This window comes from Tympanuchus pallidicinctus, unplaced genomic scaffold, assembly GCF_026119805.1.
Source record: "Tympanuchus pallidicinctus isolate F22 unplaced genomic scaffold, pur_lepc_1.0 scaffold1, whole genome shotgun sequence".
Lineage (NCBI taxonomy): Eukaryota > Metazoa > Chordata > Aves > Galliformes > Phasianidae > Tympanuchus > Tympanuchus pallidicinctus.
In genome coordinates, this window is record NW_026294618.1 from 42,386,592 (window position 1) to 42,405,307 (window position 18,716).

Below are 18,716 nucleotides of genomic sequence, written 5' to 3' on the forward strand. Positions count from 1 at the left end.
CATTATTTCCACCCACTCCTTTTATTTGCCAAAAGTGATGCTGCAGGAAGGATATCAGGGAGTGCTTGACCAGGAGCTCTTTTAAGAGACAACACATGGCAGAGGAACTGCATCAACCCCTTTCATGAAGCATTGTGGTCCAGGAGAGAATATGTGTTTGGAGCTTCCACTGAATTAGAAGCAATTCCACCTAATGTTTTCATTTTGACAAAAGTCAATAAATTTTGTTGAGTAGGTGTTCTATTGATTTTTTTCTTCCTAACCAGCTGTACAATTGCTAAGAAGCTGATGTACTGTCAGACATTTCAGTGACTAAGCAATGAAAAATTGGCACTTAACCCAACAAGCTGTCGCATTAGGCAGTCTCTGAAAGCCTGTTCACAGTAAATACTAGTTTTGAGGAGAGAGTCGCAGGTACAAATATTCCCAGTGGATGTTGATTGGTTTTTTCTTCTTCAACAATTGTCTTCAAATAAGCCCATCTCTCCTTTATGTACACTATAACATTTTAGTTCTGTGACATTTTCAGCCTAGAACACCCACATTACATAGCATTCATAGGTCTTTTTGATTATAATTATAACCTTATTTAGAAGTTTGCATCTGCACAGAGAAGCCTAGAGGGCTGGGATTGTTGTGTGATAAACAACTACTGCTCAACTTTCCTCAAATCCAATTGGACATTCTATAGCCAGGGACTTTCCATAGTGTTTGCAACCACACTTGTGACATCATTTGAAATTTCTTGAAAAGACCTAATAGATAACAGAAATTGAGCCTAGGTTATCCATATCCATCTTTTCAGGAATACGTTATTATTCACATTCCCATCTTTAAGTGCAGAAAGCATTTAGAAAAAGTGTTCAACGATGAAAAACCTTAGGGCTGTATTGTAATAATGAAACTCAATGATTACGTGAATTACCTCTGAATTACCTTTGTATTCATGCCTTGCCCAGAAGAGGTCATTAAATAGTTAAAACAAAACATTAAAAAAAAAAAAAAAAGAGAGAGAGAGAAAGGAAGGGAAAAAAAGAAGAAAATATATACCTGTGAACTTGCATGACCAGTAGTTCTTATTCATTTAAACTATTTAGGAAAATAAAATCTTCCTTGTGTGGAACAAAGCAGTCTTGGCAAGGAAAATGCTTATCTCCCAGGGTCTTACCCAGAGCCGGCGGTCTGTCACGTACACCTGATGTACCTGTTTAGCTTACAGAATAAAATTTTCCTCCCTCCAATTTCCGTCAGAAGGAACAAGCCCTGCTGCTCACAGCAAAACACAGGTCTCGCTCTGCGCACACCTCCGCATCCCTGCTATTTTTAGTGCCAATGTTTGAAGCAGTTCATTGAAGAAAAGGCTATTAAGGAACAACAAGCCCTCATTTCCTCTCAGATTGCGAGGTAATTAGACTGGCAAAGCAGTTACAGTGTTAATTTATAATTGGCGGATGAATTAAGTGCTTCTTTGCTGACACTGGAGGAATGACTCATGTCATTAACAGACAGCCTCACTAACAGCAGTATTTCTTTCCCCTTCGCCCCCTCTCACCCACCACCTCTTTTCCCTGAACACAGGATGGGGACTGGAAGGTGTGCTTTGCTGTGTTCACAGGTTTTCCAGGGTGGTCTCTGCCTCATGTTTCTAGCCCAGTGCTCAGTCCCACCAAGCAGCTTCTGCTCTGAGTGCAGCATGTTGGCTCTGGCAGAGCCCTTAATCACTTCATTGCATTTCACACAGCTATCAGCAAGACCTCCTACACCATAGTGCAACTCTGCCAAGAGTGTTATTAGGATCTGATTTTTAGGTGTTTTTACACAAAACTTAGCTAGGAAAGTTTCCTACAGACAAAATTAAGAGGGCTCTGCCCTTCAAGCAGTCATTCACACAAGCAGCCCCTTACCTGCAAGCTTTATCAATGGTACTATTCACGTGAGATTTTTATGGTTTACAGGATTAGACACTGTATGTAATGTCTCAGTCTGAAACCTGGCCTCACAGCATGGCCTTCTGCCCCCTCTCTGGCAACAGCACAAGGATTCTGAAATGCAAATAGGGAAAAAAAAAAAAAGGGAACGGAAGTTGCCTTTTAAACCCTTGGTTTCGTCATCACTCAGAAAACTCACACAGCTGCCGAGATGTGTGCAGGCTGCCTTTAAGCCCACCTCAATGAATTCAGTCTTCACACAGGCTGCATTGTGAGCTGCAGTAAATAAATTGCTGCTAGCCATATAGAACTAGCTTGCCAATATGACATGTTTCAACAGACTTGCATTCAGGTTTTAAAGGTATCTTGGTAATGTGTTTGTATAATTTTTTTAGTACACAAATGGTCCCAGCAGAGATGGGGAGCATTATGACCCATCCCTAGAGATACTCAAGGCCAGGCTGGATGGAGCCCTGGGCAGCTTGATCTAGCTGGTGGCAGCCCTGCCTACAGCAGGGGGTTGGAACTGGGTGGGCTTTGAGGTCCCTTCCAATCAAAGCCGCTCTGTGGTTTTACAATTCTATGGCTTCCATTATTGCAAGTGACAATTTATCTTTGTCATGAGTATAAATGATCCAAGTTCTCAGCTGAACTAATATGGATGACAAAGGAGGCCCTTGTACCTTACCTCTTGAAGGAAGACTGTTCAGGCTTGCATTTCACCTGTGACACTGCCATGGCATAAATATTCTTTCTCTGCAAGTTAAAATTTCATCTGCAATGTCTCTTAATGAAGTGTTCATCTCATTACTCTTAGATAAGATTCTGAAAAAAAAAAAGAAAAAAAAAAAAGCAGTGGTGGGACTTGTAGTGAGCTGCAGTAGTGGTTGTCATGCTGTGGCTGTGTCAGGGAACAGGATCCATCTCCATCCATCTGGCCTTTCTGGAGAAATGGCTACTCGCATCCCTGGTGGCACACCTCTGTGAGTTGTCCAACCCATGGACATTCCATTCCTTTGACAAAGCCTAGGAGAGGGTGAATCATCAGATTGCTAGGGACCAGGAAAAAATGGAAGCTAGGTAGGAAGGAAGGAAGGACTCTCTTCCAGGACACCAAGTCAGGCTGACTGTATCCTGGATGGGATTTGGTCTGGGCACCAGTTAGTAGTCCTACTTTTGACACAAAATTGCATCCCCAAACTCCAGTTCTGCTGGCTTTGAAGGTTAGTGCACCCCAAATCTTAGTCACTGTCATGACCATAACTTGTCTGCTAGGCCAGACTAGATGTGAGTTTTAGTAAGCATCAATAAGAGAATTGGCAACAAATGAGGAAAGAAATGGCACTGAATACAATGAGCTACAGTGAGTGTACTTTAAAAAAATAATAATAATAATTAGGTAGCAGGCTCCAAAAACATTCAATATCATTTGGTATAAAGCCAGCACCAGTTCAGATCGGGGTGACAGGATTACTGCTTAGATCAAGATTAGGGCAAAGGTTAGAGTTAGTATTTAGCAAAGCAGAGAGTGAAGTCTGGTTTATGGTAAGGAGAAAGCAATATGAATAGCCTCCTGGGTGGGAGGTTTAACTTCAGTTTTCAGGTTTAATAGGGAATAGCGTTACTGACAGCAAGGTTCAAAGTTTACAGCCAGATGCTGCAAAACTCAAGGACTAAAGTAAGACCACTGTGTGCAGTTTAGCTCAGATGTGTGCAGGGCTCATTTGCCTGTGAGTTGAGTATGAGGTAAGAGGGGCTGGGCAGCAGGGACACAGACAGCTAAGGTGAGAGCAGGACAAAACTGCCCTTATTCAACAGAGAGAAGACTGCTGATGAACCTTATTCCAGGGAATAAGCCAGGGAAGGTTCAAATGTGGAAAGTGGAGGAGCTGGGTGTATTTCCTGCTGGCCTGAAGAAGCAGTGTTATCAGGATGGAGAATGACTTACATTTGTGTTGGCCCAGATGGAGGGTACTGGGATAATTTAAGGATGCCATTTTGTTGAGCCTATTTTTACAAAGCCCTACCATGCGTTGAAAATTACTCCTCTAATCTACTACTAAGCTACTCCTATAATCATAGCCCATTTGCTATGCGCTGGGCTGTACTACACACAGCTTTAGTCCATGTGAATAGATTCCTTTCAGACAAAACAAAGCTGAAAGATCCCCTGACATGCACCAAGTGTCCTCCTGCCCTTCATGGAGACATGGGTCTATTACTTTCTTTTGGCTTTGTCTGGCCAAAGAAACCTAGAGATTCCTAAAGATTTTGCAGTACATCACAAGCTGCAATGGGAGGCAGTGTTATTCAGACAGTATTATCGGTCCCAAAACAACCTGACTAGATAAGCTTCAATGTAAGGATCTGAGAAAAAGCTGACCTTGTCACAGAAAAAGTTTTGCTTGTGTTTAACCTAGCACAGTAAGAACTTAAATTGATGGAGGCAGTTTAGAGACTGCAACAAGTAAAGCATCAAATGTTGGCAGCAGATGTGATTAAACCTGTGACTAGATGTAAAAAAAGAATAGTTCTGTATCATACGCAGAAGTATGTAAAGAGTGATTGACTGGGAAAGCTGAAGGGAGAAAACTAAAGAGAGAAGATCAGAACATCAGAACATCAAGCAGTATTGCCAGGACCTGAGAAACCACACAGGATCCCAGGACGCTCTATGATGACTAGGAAACACTTCTTTACAGGAAGGGTTGTTAAGCACTGGAATAGGCTCCCCAGGGAGGTGATTTAGTCACCATCCCTGGATGTGTTTAAAATCCGTTTGGATGTGATGCTCAGGGATGTGATTTAGCAGAGGGTTGTTATAGTTAGGGTAGTATGGTTAGGTCATGGTTGGACTTGTTGATCTGGAGAGTCTTTTCCAACCTGAGTGATTCTATGATTCTATGATGTTTAAAGTTTGATCGACTCTAATTTAATGACAGTTTTGCTAATTTGCTGTAAATTAATCTATACATCACCTAACTCTTGACAAAGAAGTTACACCTTAGTGGAGAGGTGACTGCGAGTCACTGTATTTGCACTTTGGCATGTGATGGTAGATCACAGGAGCTGCTCCTCCTCCACAGCAGGAATATGCTTGCTGGTTCCAATAGTTGGCAACTCTTCCCTTACCTACTGCCCCAACTAGTGAGCGACGGAGGCTGCTCTGGCTACACCAGGCCAGGAACTGGCTGGAAGTAGATCACTTGAAAAACACCAATACTACCCAAGAACTCAAAGAAAGCAAATGTTTTCATTTCTCAGTCTCACTAACCAGAAGTAGAGAGTTTGGAGAATAGCTTAAGAGACATTTCCCACACCTTTGTTAAGAGTGGATTTGCCTACCCTTTCTAGTTCAACAGACACTCACTGTAAGAGTCAGTGACCATGACATTTCACAGGGAAATAGCTATTCCGCGGCACAGACACAAGTCTCAAGATTTTAGGCAGTAAAGATGCAATTGTTACACTAGGAATAAATCTTGTCTGTGGCCTTTACAGAAATTTTACATCTCTTGCTGATCATATACTGTCTCTAGGACAACTTCCTGGGCGTTGGTTCTCCAGCTGGTCAGCAGAAAAGCAGCCATGGCCACAAAGATTCACAGGACTTCACTCCCCATGCCTTTTTCCTGAAATAAAAGAATGTTAAGAAGGTCTTGAGCCATTCATCAGGGCTTTTCTGGGGCAGATGCAATGTTTCCATGGTTAAACACACCACTCTCCCACACAGTGTCTTTGGCCAAAGACCAAACTCAAAGGTAGGTAGGGCAGCAACCTTACTGTCACTTGTACGGCAGGAACAAAATGAGCCAGAATAGAGATAAGGCATGAACTTTTGCAGCAGGGGAGGCAAGGCTCATTTTCTATCTCTACGGTCCACTGATATGGAAAGTAAATGTGGTCAGGAGAAGGAACAAATAGATGCCTTTTTTTCTTGTGCAGGTATTTCTGAGCTATATTTAGTTTCATGGCTAGCACTGACAATAGGGTTGCAAAGAGGTAGCAGCTAAGGTCTAAGTAAAATGCAAGACCCCCTATACTAGAGTAATGTTCAATGCTGAAATTAAATTACTTTTGCTGTGGTAGGGATTACCCCAGTCTCAGGTAAAACTAACTTCAGGATGGGCTTAAATGTGAGGCTTTGGACTGGAAAGATCAAATTCATAGGATATCCACTGAGTTCTGTTTGTTTTTTATTTGGTTTAAGACTTCTGGAATCTTAGTGAAGAAAAGTTAGGGTAGTGCATAAGGTTACGGTTACTGAGAGCAGTAATGTCTTTGTTGTGAATCTGTTATGCCAGATGGGGTATACGCCCCAGAGGTGGGGTAGACATCCATGCAGAAAAAAAGCTGGTTCAAGTCTAACCCTGGCAAGCCCCTCTTTGTAGCTAGACTGATTTTTATGTTTCTTGGATATTTTTTACACCTAAGATTAAAGCTGAAGAAGGAAAAAGGGCTGTGGAAAAGGTGTTGAAGATCTGATTTCACGATGCAAGTTTCAATGACTCAGGATGAAATGTAGAGCCATGTGACAGAATAGTTTCTTTGTTAATCTAAGTTGAAGAGAGGTAAAGGGAAGAGGCAGCCCTGGCCTACATAATTCAGATTCACTTGGATAGTTTGATTTACAGATCCTGAAATGCCTGTGGACTGGACTGCTACCAATGGGAAAGCATGCTCTTTCTTCTTGTTTGGATGAGTTGTTTGTTATTTAAGTCTGTGGCTAGGGTTGTGGTTATGGTTACAGTTAGCATTGGGCTGTAGAGACTGAATGATTCAGTTTATATTTGGATCTTGTCAAGTCTAACAGTTTAGGGTGAGAACTGGTGCCAAAAGGAAGCAAACTCCTTATGAATACATCTGTTGCTGGGAGATGTTTCTTGGTATGACTGGCGTTGGGGTTGTGGGTGGCATGTAACTGCTGGACAACAGGGATGGGGAAACAATTGATCTGCTGTTCATTCTAGATAAGAGTGTTTTAGAAGACACATTGCCAAGACTTTGGCCTAGGCTAGTCCTATCTACTACATATCTGTGGTCCTACATACTATAACTTTATACCTAGCTGTGGAATTAGGGATTAGTCTTAACAGAGAAAGGACATGCTGGAAAAAAAGCTTGTTAGATATTCTTCCCTTCTAGAAATGGTCTTCATTGTACGAGATCAAGACTTGAAGGCCATAGGAACAAATCTCTCTCTTCAGATTCTGCTGTTAATAACTCTATAAGCTCTAGAACAAGGAAGGTTATTAACCCCTAAACAAAAACAGAAAATAAAGTACATATGTGTGAGCATGTGCTTAATTTATGACTGTGTGTACAGTCTTCTGGAGGAGGCTGAAGTAATATGAACTCCACTTCTTGCACTGCTCTTCATACTAGATGGAGTCTGCATGGAGTCAGGCTCATCAGAGGCTGGTACTCAAACCTCCAAACCCCAGTCAGTATAGTTCTAGACTGGATTATGCATCTGCAAGATTTATACTTGCCTGATTCCCAAACCATAACACACTTAAGTACCCAAATAGTAAAACCAGTATTTCAGGCTCTGCTGTTCAGAACATTAAAGTTGATTCTATCCTTGAACCTTTTTTTCAGGCTGTGGAGAAGCACAGAATGTTCTTGCCTCTTGGCACAAGCCTATATCTTAGTCCCTGTGCCTTCTGTATTGCACCTTTAAACACTGCTCTCCTTGCCCTGCTGCCTGTTACACTAACATGATGCACATAGTTAAGAGCCCTAAGGCACTATCACAACTAGAAGAAGGAATGAGTTTTTCCCCTCTGGATATCAGCCCTAAACTGCCACATAGACATCTACTTTTCTGTCCAGCCCTGCTAACCATAAACCCTCACCTTAGCCACAGGCCACAGAAAGACAAAAATAGTCCTTTGTTATGAAACCAGCCCATAACCTAGGCTATCCCTGCTGCAGCTAAAAGACAAGCTATTCAACCTGTCAGTCCATCATCTTAAAGAGATGACAAATATAGACCACAAACTTAAATCTAAACCCTGAAATTGCTGAGCCCTACCCCAGTCTCCCTCCAAAAGCCAGTTTGGCCATCCAGAAATATCCAGCATCTTTTGAACAGTAAACAAGGCCAAAGAGTAGCCTTAACCACACCCCAAGTGAACCTTACCCCACACTGTTGTCTCTTCAGGCACCATTCTTCATGTCTAAACATGAGTGTTTGGCAAGACCACCTCATAAAATTAACTCTTCAGCATTCATCTGCCAAATCTGAATGCTGCTCTCATTTCCAATCCTGATACTAAATAAAGCTCAATGATTGCTTCAGTTTTTGGAAGAGTATTTTGATATTTGTTGACTCCTAGAAGCAACCTAAGTGTATTGCTGTAGGTCCACTCAGAATCATAGACTGATGGCATTTTTGGGTTATGAGGATACTATGATCCAGACTATGGGAGCAGCAGATTCTCACCTGCACTAGAACTAAGAATAAATCTGTGATTCTGTCTCAGCATCACCTCCAGCTATAGGCCGGTGATTTTTGCTTGATAAGCAGTAAAGCTGAGCATGTGGTACTTCATATTTTAAAATCTCAGATCCTATCCTAGCGTTAACATAGCCAGAGATCCCTCACAAAATGCATGTTCTATATGAGAGTTTCTGAAAAATAAGTTTCTCAGGGAGGTGGTATGGAAGCAGCAGTCATGTCCAGGCAAACGAAACTCAAGACAGCTCCCCGATTAGAGGAGTCTTGCTTTTACATATGGCTAACATTGCCTTGGTGTTAGAGGGAAAAGGAGGCTTGCAGGATTTCATAAACTGGTTTTGCTTCTCTTGATTTTGCAGTGCAAAATGGACAGTACCACAGGTTGCTTTAGTATCATTAACATTTAGGTGGTGTGAAATCACTGACAAAGGGCGACAATTCTCTTTAGTTCTGATGTAGATAATTACATTGCAGATGTCTAGACACGCTGGGATTCCTTTTTATCTAATGGAGGGAAATGGATACTTTGAAAGAGCAATTCCTCTGAGTTAAATATAGAAACATACTCTTAGAAGGCTTGAGTCTTATTCATCATGAATCTTATTCATCTTCAATTATATCTCTGTCAGCTATAAAGACAGCAGAAGGTGAGAAGCTCAGGTGTAAACATCTACATTTTGTAGACAGATATTTTAAATTTGCTTACTGACCTGCAAGATCAGGACAGCAATCAGTAAATTTCCATACATACTGCTTTTATCGTATCATGATCTATAGTTTCATGAACAGGACTTTCAAAGACATCAAATAATATAAGATTTCTTTTATCAATTCCAAGGAACATTTTTTTGTTATCTCCATTTCAGAATTAAATTCATTTATGATACAGGAGAATCCACTCCAATGACAAAATCAGTTGATCAAGTACCAAAGGCCAACTAAGCAAGGCTGAGAGCACTGACCATTTATAGCATGCAAACATCCAGTCTGGGTTCTCTTTTCACTCACCTTACAAGAACTCAAGGAAGGAAATCAGAAGATCACCACGACCTGGACTGGCTGCATTTCATGAAGTTGCCCCTGGGAAATGCTTCCTAGCTTCCAGGAATCGTAAAAATGCTCATCTACAACTTACTAGAGTTTATTGACCTGCTGGTGAGAGGTGAATACCTCTCACATATTTTACTTACTAAGTTGAAAAGAGCCATCTGCATTCTCAGCTGGTACTAAGAAATGGACCTACATTTTTCTAATGCTCATCTTTTCCCAGCTATGGTTGATTAAATGGTGAGTTTCAATTCACGTATGGGGAGAGCACTAACCTCTTCTTCCACCGTGTCTGATTAAGGAACATGCAACTATAAGAACAAATTGTTTCTAAGTACGAATTTGGTGCACATTCATCTGGACCAATCAGGAGGCTGATGCACAGTAATATATTTATGTCATCTAGTGATATTTCAATTCATTCAGCCAAATACATTTAGTTTCTCAATCAATGACAATTACATTAACCAACTGTATTTTCATTAGTCTTCAGTGCACTACCGTAGCTTTTTTCCCTACTTAACTATCAATTAAAAATCCAAATATGTCAAATATAACATTAAAATGGTCACACACAGTGCTCCAAGATATATAATCTTGCTGGATATTGAAAGGCAGCGGTGGCGGTGAGTGATTGCCCATCATTGGATCTGAGAACTACAATCCATTTATTTTCCAGGAAGCAGAATTAGCTCCGTATGAATATTTCAAAGCACTACCCATTAACTGAGTGCTAAATCTGTATGGGTCTCTACACTGCAGCTTTACTAAATGTACCTAGACTGGCAGGCTCAGGTGCTACATGTGAAGTACCTGGAGTAGTACAGAGCACAGCACAGGCTGCAAACCCTCCTTAGACTGGGAACAAATGCTCTTAATTTAATGCCATGCTGCCTCAGTTATACTATCAGCTATGCCCAATTAGCTAGCCTAAGGGTATATTTGATCTCATTTCTGCCACCCATTTCTGCCTTTCACAGCCTTCTCATCTCTTTCTCCAGTTTAAAAGAATGGAGCTGTCTATGCAGTTTTAAATAACAGCCAATACTTACTGAGGCACTCTTGTATCATATTCAAAACACACGTGATGTTCCCTTCAGAAGAGGAATCAATCTATATATGAGAATTTTAAAGTGCCTTTGGAAATGTGGAGTGCTTCTTGTTTTTTATATGCAAGAAATATTTCCTTGCTGAGAATGTTAAGAGATACTTCTTCCCAAGCCCTTTATAAACACTTCTCAAGCTATCCTTTATAGATGGATAGAGACATAGCCTCTTTGACATCAGGCAGTTGGTGCAACGTAGTGCAGAACTTATCAAACTGAAAAACATCCAGAGCCTTCTTTTTCTAAGATTACCGTAAGGATTATAAGAGTTCAGGTTAAAATCACACCAAGGGAAACAAGGTGAAAATAAAAGCAAATGAAATTACTTGTCTACGGAATTCAAACAAGCAAACAAATAGGGGTGCACAATTTGTAAAGCAAATTAACAGAACTAAAAAGGAGAGGAAATGTGTATTTCCACCCTAGAGTTTGTATTATGCTTAAGGAAATCAAGCACTCCTACAGCTGTTGGCTGAGGGGAGAGGCTGAGACACTTTCTCCATGGTCAGTGAAGTGGAAGCAAACAGAGGAAAAAACCGTGAATATAAATGACTGACAAAGGTCTGGGCTGCCAAGGGAAATCCTGATTTCACCCTACAAACATAGCCTGAGCACTGTATAGGAGGTAATCCTCAGGCAGAGTTGCTGTGGAGCATCCTCCCGATCAGCTTCTGTATTATGCAGACCATGAGGTATCATCAGATTTAGGACTAAGTACACTAAGGTGTCACACTATCTATGTAAAGTTATTTTTCCACATGTGCCCAAAACCAGTTAGCAAACCACTTGCCTATTTTATACTATATATGATTGAAATGGAATTGCCATAATCAGATCTATTCATGTTAATATACCATTTTATTTAGATCAAGGCACAAGGTAGCAGGTTATTTCTTTCTCCAAGGCAGAGGTTTGCAAATGCTTATTTATAATGCTTAATTTTCAAGGTAAGACCTGACTACAGATTTTCCTGGAGTTCAACAGAATCGTTTTGTCTCATTGCATGTCAAAGAAATTTCCAAGTTAACACTGCCATCTGAAGAGATTCTAAAACCTCATACAAACAACTTTCAAATAGGCTTGGTAACGTCTTCAGTGAATGGACTCCATCTCAGTTTGGATATTCTGGGGAAAACTATTGAATATGCTTTAATTTGCCAGACCCATTCTGTTCTAAAATGTTTCCCTTGTCTTTAAATCTGCAGTTTGTTCAGTGGGTTGTTTAGACAATATTTCTCCAGACTTTTGACTGCTTCACCTCTGCAGAGGGAATCACATCCATCAGCATAGCATTTTTTATCCTTCCTGGATGGTAATCAGAGGAACAGCCATCTATCACCTTTTTTTTCAGGTATATTGTGGCAGTCACATTGGAGGATGTCATTATTGGGTAGTTTTTCTAATCAGTTATCCTGCAGTGTATCTAGTGACGGAGGTTTGCATGAGCACAACATCTTGTCCCCTTCGTGTTGCTGTGGATCACATCTGCCATGCTTCAGGTTCCTTATTCACTTTCTCTTTGACACGTGCTGAGATGTTATAAGCTTCCTTTCATGTGAAAATATTTTCCCAGCTCTACTACAAGCTTTATCACTTAACCATTCAACTAGATCTGTTACAAGATTCATTTTTATGCAGAAACAATTTAGTAAGTAGTGGTATTTTCAAATTCAAGGCAGCCTTATCAATTTTTATTAATACAATTCATGGACCCAGGAGCAATTTGTGACCAGAAAGTAGAGATCTGATTGCAGAAACAGTTTCTTTCTTACAAAAGTTTTTTGATTGTTGATACAGAAAAAGTAGTGCTGAGAGGCAAAGTAGCAAATGCCATTAAAAGTTGAAGATCACATTCACTTTTAAGAAAATATAGCCTTTAAGCTTTGGATTCCACTTTAAAATTCCCTAGAATTCTATTGCTTTCAATTTAATTAGCTCTGTGCTCCATTGTCTCACTTGAAGTATAAAAAACTGAAACTCCGGTATTTTACTTGAGGTATAAAAAAATGGAATTATTTAAATTTGTGGAAATTTTAACATATATTAGTCCCTTTTTCTTTCACATACTACTGCATTCCCATTTAAGTGCAAGATTTAAAGAAAAATGCACTGGAAGTGAAATACAGCTGAGCATTCACTCTTGAAGACAGAACAGAACTGCTTATAGATAATTTTAACATGCACTCATATTATGTTTGACTTCCTCAGCAGTTATCAGAGCGATGCCAACTAGTTTGCACCAACTATGTGAGGCAATTTAATACATGATGCACTCTAAACACAGAATGAGTGGGAAAACTGACAATTCTATATTGAATTACTATATAAAGGCAGGGGGAAAAAAGCTGTGACAATTGCCTGTCAAGACATTTATTCCTGTGACATCTGCTAATGCTGAACTAAAAAATCAGCAGCACCAACAGTGCGTTCTTGAGATGTGATTTAGAATGTAGGAATTGACAGTAAGTGGTTGAAGCAATTTGATTCCATTAATGTTACTAATATTTTTTTAAACATATTACCTATTATTGACTTTTAGCGTTAGCTTGAGTATGTTTTATTGATGAAAGCCTTTTGCACTGATAAAAGAGCACAGAGAGACATATAGAATAGCACTGCTTTGATCAGGGGGGAGTCAAGTGATACAAAATTACTTCTGTGCTCTATTTTTGACTTATTTATTATTAATATTGACAAGGGGATAAGGGGATAGGAGGTGGCAGAAGAGATTTTCACAGTCATGTAGGCTGCAGACCAAGTTATCCTCCTGACTAACTGCACTCCCAGAAAGAACTTTCACTGTTAGTCTAAAGACATGGGTTAATAAAAATTTTCCAACGTGGAGAATAAAATACCTTAGTTGTTTCCATATAATTAGGGAACAGAGACAGTCACCGTCCCTCAGTACCTCCTCCCCCATCCCCACCTGATGTCTTTGCCGGACCAGCACTGACACTGAAGATTCCTTCATGCTACCTGAACAGGTATCCAGAAAGTGACTGGAATAAATTGTCAAAGCCATGAATATGTAAATATTCAATATATAAAAATATTCAAATAAATATCAAATAAATAAATATCAAAGGGAGCATGTCAACATTTGTGTGACAAAGACAAGAACTGACCTCTAGAAGATGACAGGTAGGTAAGAACTTTGAGTGGAGTGGCTGATGGCTGTGATGAGCACAGCACTCTTTGGTATTAGCTATGCTGTTTATTAAATAAGAGAGAATGCAAGTCAGCAGATAAGATGCAAGATAGAGGGAAATTAGCAAACTTGGATCCATTCCTATTTTCCACTGTGTGCAAGTTTTTCAACCTTTGTGCCACAGCTTCTTTTCTTAAATAAAATAAAATATAATAAAAATGAAACCAAAAAGCAATCCCAATCTACTGACTAACCAAAAAGCCTCCCCTTGTATGCCTTTATGAAACAACGAGAAATCTACCTAGGCTCTTAGGAAGCACCTCAGGAGGGAGTTTCAGGAATAATCAATCACACATAAAACAGTAGGGAGGAACAGGAAAATAGACAAAATTATGTCACAAATGGGATCTGCAACACAAGATGATGTTCCACCACAAGTTCTATTCTACTTCTAGGAGTAACATTTGCAGAGACAACAGCTCTGCATTAATCTTCAAAACCACATTCTCTGTTGTTTTCTGCCACCTTCCTGGATTGCTGGAAATTGTGCAGACATTGACAGATAAGACTTAAGCAGTATTTGGAGATGCCAGCAGAGAAAGATCATGATTTTCCCCAGATTGTGTCTTCAATTTCCAGTTGTTTTGGTTTTTTTTTCAGTTGAGTTTACACCCATGTTAAAACCATCCAAGAAACAGTTATGCCCAAGGTAGTGTTAAATGAGCTGCTTTAGGTACTAAACCATGTGAAGAATTGGGTGTAGAGAGTTCATACTGACACAGTTTGTGTGCATAGTGAATCACTGGCAAGAACAAGCTAAAATGACTGCAGGCTGAGCTTCATGCTGTTGTATTCAGGCTACATCATATTCATATTTAGGACTGATCCTTCAAAAAATTACTTTGACTGTAGCAGGTTGCTCGAACGGAAGCACTCAGACACATCACATGCTGGCACATAAATGATAAGTCCAACCAAGTATTGATTGCTGTAAGTCAAAATTGTTTCAGTGTAGAACATAAATCTGAGGTTATCTTTTTAAAAGACTGCAGAATATTTTGTTTTTCCACACCTGAAGATATAAAAAAGCAATTCATCAAAGATATGTGAGTGGTAAAACAAAAGCTATCTTAAATCTGTTTTCTTATTTGACTTCATATCTTACCTTCTTGTACACTTTTTTCAGAAGCTATTTGTCACCTGGATTTACATGCTATATACTCTTATCAGAAAAAAAACAAACAAACAACCCAGTTGTGCTGAGATTTCTCAGGCTCAGTCTGTGAAAGCTGATGGATATTTAACTTACAAATGTGAATATATTAAATCTTCAGTGCTATAGACATACCGTGCTGTACCTGCTAAATAGAATGTCGTGACAATAATGGAGAAATTATCTTTTGAACAGCTTAATGCTTGTTGTGGTGACTGCAGTCCTCGCATGTTATAATTAGAAATCACATGATCTGGATGCCCCATGTTTGTTTTTCATCAGATCTAAACTCCAGAGGGAACTAGAGGATGAATATCTGCAGCAGCCTGGTTTGTCTAGGACTCTTTTTGCATGCCCTCTGATAGCCACAGCAGGTTTTGTCAATTGGATCTCCTGTCAATGCCCCTTCTGAAGTCTTCAGGAAAAGAAAAAAAAAAAAGTGATAAATTTGTAGTGAATAAGCCTTTGCAGTGTTTGCTGTTCCTCTCTATATTATATTAACTCAAGCATACACTAACTTTTCTTTAGTGAAGTTCCCAGAGATTTGTTTGGTACAGACACAACAGATGTATTTATCTGTAGATTCCCAGGTCTCCTCTGAAACCCCTTCACAAATCAGTGTCATAGTAATAACCTTCCATACTTCCCAAACCCATGAGGTTATAAACAAGAGATCAGGCATCAATAAAATCATTTCTGAGTCCTGTTAGAAAACACGATGAGTTATTGAGAAAAGCACGCTCCCAAGCCTCTGAGCCTCTGACTCTTGGACATTTCAGAGAAACATGAAGGTTTTGCTTTGTGCCTTACCAAATATAATTTCTACCAGCACAGATACTTTTCATTAGAAGTTCTTCACCTGCCAGTTCCACATGGGACTCTTCTGCAAGGTCCTGTTCAACTCAAGTATTTTTTTCTAAGAAATCCAATCAGGGGAATGTGAGCACTAGTACCTTTGTCTTGTGCTGCCACATGCATCTAGTTCCTTTTCTGCTTTACTTATTTGTTGGCCTAAGTCAATTAAAACATTACAAACCACTTAGTGCTAGTGGAAACTGCCGGACTAAGAACACTCAAAATATTTATCCAAAAACAAAGACTGGATAGCTCCAGTAGAATACAACTTAGCCTTGACCTAAAGGAGCATGGAGTGGAAAGTGAAATCCATCAAGATATTTTTACAGATGTCAGAGACCAACATGAAGATCAAGTCAAACTTCTGCATAATTCAGGTCAATAGAATTTCTGACTGCAGTATTTTAATCCTTGTTGCAACATTTGAATCCCACTTTGCAATACCAAAATAATGCCAATCAATCTGGACTTCCTATTTTGTGTAAGTTCTTGCTCTGATTCTGTAGTCACTCATGTATGTGAGTATTTTTCCACGTAAAGGACAGATACTGCAGCACTTTTTTCTAAAGAACTCTCTCTGACGCCTATTTCTGATTTCTAATCCCTGAGAATATCTTGTATACCAGGTTTAAAGGTGCTGTTGTAGCCTTAGACTGAAGTGCAACATGCAATTCTAGTAAGGTCAGTGGGGGTAGCAACCCTACAGAGAAGCAAAAAGTGTCCGCAGACAAATTAGCCTAAACTAGACCCACACTTCTCATCCTATGAATTTCTGTGAACTCCCTCTTCCAAAATTAAAACTGGCTCTATAAGTTCTGCACACCTCTTCAAATCAATAGGACTGGATTCTGAAAATCCCATTACAGAAACACAAATGTCAACAATAGAATTAAAGCCTTTTCATTTCTCCCTGGAAAATAGAAAACAAACATTGTAAATTGCCCATCAATTACTCAAATGCAAATGCTTAAAGTTCTTTTCTCTGCAATTATAGAAGTTGTTCTACGCAATCAAAGGTTATTAAGACAACGCTTAATGGCCTTATTCATGATTCTAAGCCACCTTCATCTAAAATTTAAATCTACCAGACTGCTTGAATGTAAATTGTGATGCTTGAGAGTATAAAAAATGGGATAACACCATAAATTTCAAGTATTTTCAGACATGTCTGTTCCCATCATTTTTGTTTCATTAGCTTTACTGCTCACTCACTCTCAATTAGATCATTCAATATCCTTCCAGCAGTTCTCTCTGTGCTCTTTCCCATTCTTGGTTGAATAGCTGTCCAACTACTATCATGGGGAGAGGAAAGGGGAGAGGCTGGCTTTCCTGGAATCTGCTTACTTACTGTCTAAATGGCCTCAGAGCAAAAGCTGATGCTATCAAGCTATTACGAGAGAGCCTCTTGAGATCATTAGGCAAAGCCTGGCCACAGTCCTGCACACACAGAGGTGGTCAGCAGTGCAGCCATTCTTTCTGCTCAGGAACCTTTCATCCTTTCCTGTTGAAACTTTGGTTTGAGCTACAACAGCATTTTCTATTCGGCTTTTTTAAGGATGAATTTGTGAAAGGCAGAAATCAACCCAGCAGAACACAGTTTATGATTAACTTCAGCCAGACTATGTAGACCTTATCTCAGTCCATAGTTATAGTGGTTATTTTTTGGAACACCGCCTGGTATCAAACCTGCACACACAATTAAACTTGCCCCACTCTGGAGCCTTTGCCAACATCACTTGAGAAGCATCTAAATTGTTTGAGCTAAGAGACACCAGTATATGAAAGGGAGAGGAAAAGAATAAAACACTTTAATTTTCCTTTTGATCTCAGAGGCAGAAAAGTTTCCAGGAACAGAGCACAATACGGTTCACCAATTCTGGTCTCACAGGCAGCACATCTACAGCTGAAACAGGTCTTTCGATAGATTCCATGACAAATCAATAAGAAACGCTCCACAGGGGGCTCAGCGAGTACTGGAACACATCCACTTAGTTGCTAGGTGAATGCCTTTGTTTTTATATTCTAAATCAGTTTTTTCTTTCTTGGGTGAACTTTCTGCACAAGGAGCAATATGAAGGAACAAATGAATGCTATTACAACCAGGACAATCTTTTTATTCAGGTGAGTGCTGGGATTATCACGGCTTATTTTCATCTCTGCTGCCAGAGTGATGAGGTGAAATGCACTTTAAGTTTCGGTGCATAATTACTTTATCACACCACCTGGTCTCGCTTCTGTCCCTGTGACGTGAAATACAGACATTGAAGACAGACTGTGGAGTATTGCCAGTGCATGTTAAACTTTCTTCTCTGAGGGATACGATGAGCCCTGAGCTGGGCTGAGTCTTGCAGAGAAAGGCCATAAAGATCAGAGGTGTGATCCTTACTTCCCAATGCATTAACCAGCTAAAATAGCAAAAAAAGGCAGAGAGCAAAGCTACAGTTCACAAAGAAAAAAATGGGAACTAAGGGACCCACATTGCTATTACTGCTTGGTAAAGTTCTGCTGTAACACAGAAGAATACAGTTTTTATAAGACAGGTGAGAAGTACCATGTAAGAGACAAATTCCCTTAATGTATCCCTGGTCCAAGAACAGCATCTTATAGAAGACTTCAAGGAAGTTTTCCTAATTCACAATGCAAGTATAATAGGATGAGATTTGGCTGCAGAGGGAAATGTCTGCCTCTCTGTTCATAACCATTCTACATGGAAGAACAAAAGGGATATGGATTGCAGGTTTCCTTTTGGCTGCCATAATACTGTGAGCACAATCACGTTTTATCTTTGAAAAAAATCCAGAAACTTAGTTCAGACTACAGTAGGAAGGTATAACTGGAAGCAAACACTTTATGAACACTAGTGCCCTTTACTGAGGTTTTTAGGGTTTTTTTCCTTAACTCTTTGTTCCCTGTCATTCATACACAAATCCAAATCATTTTGCGAACTAAGAGAAAA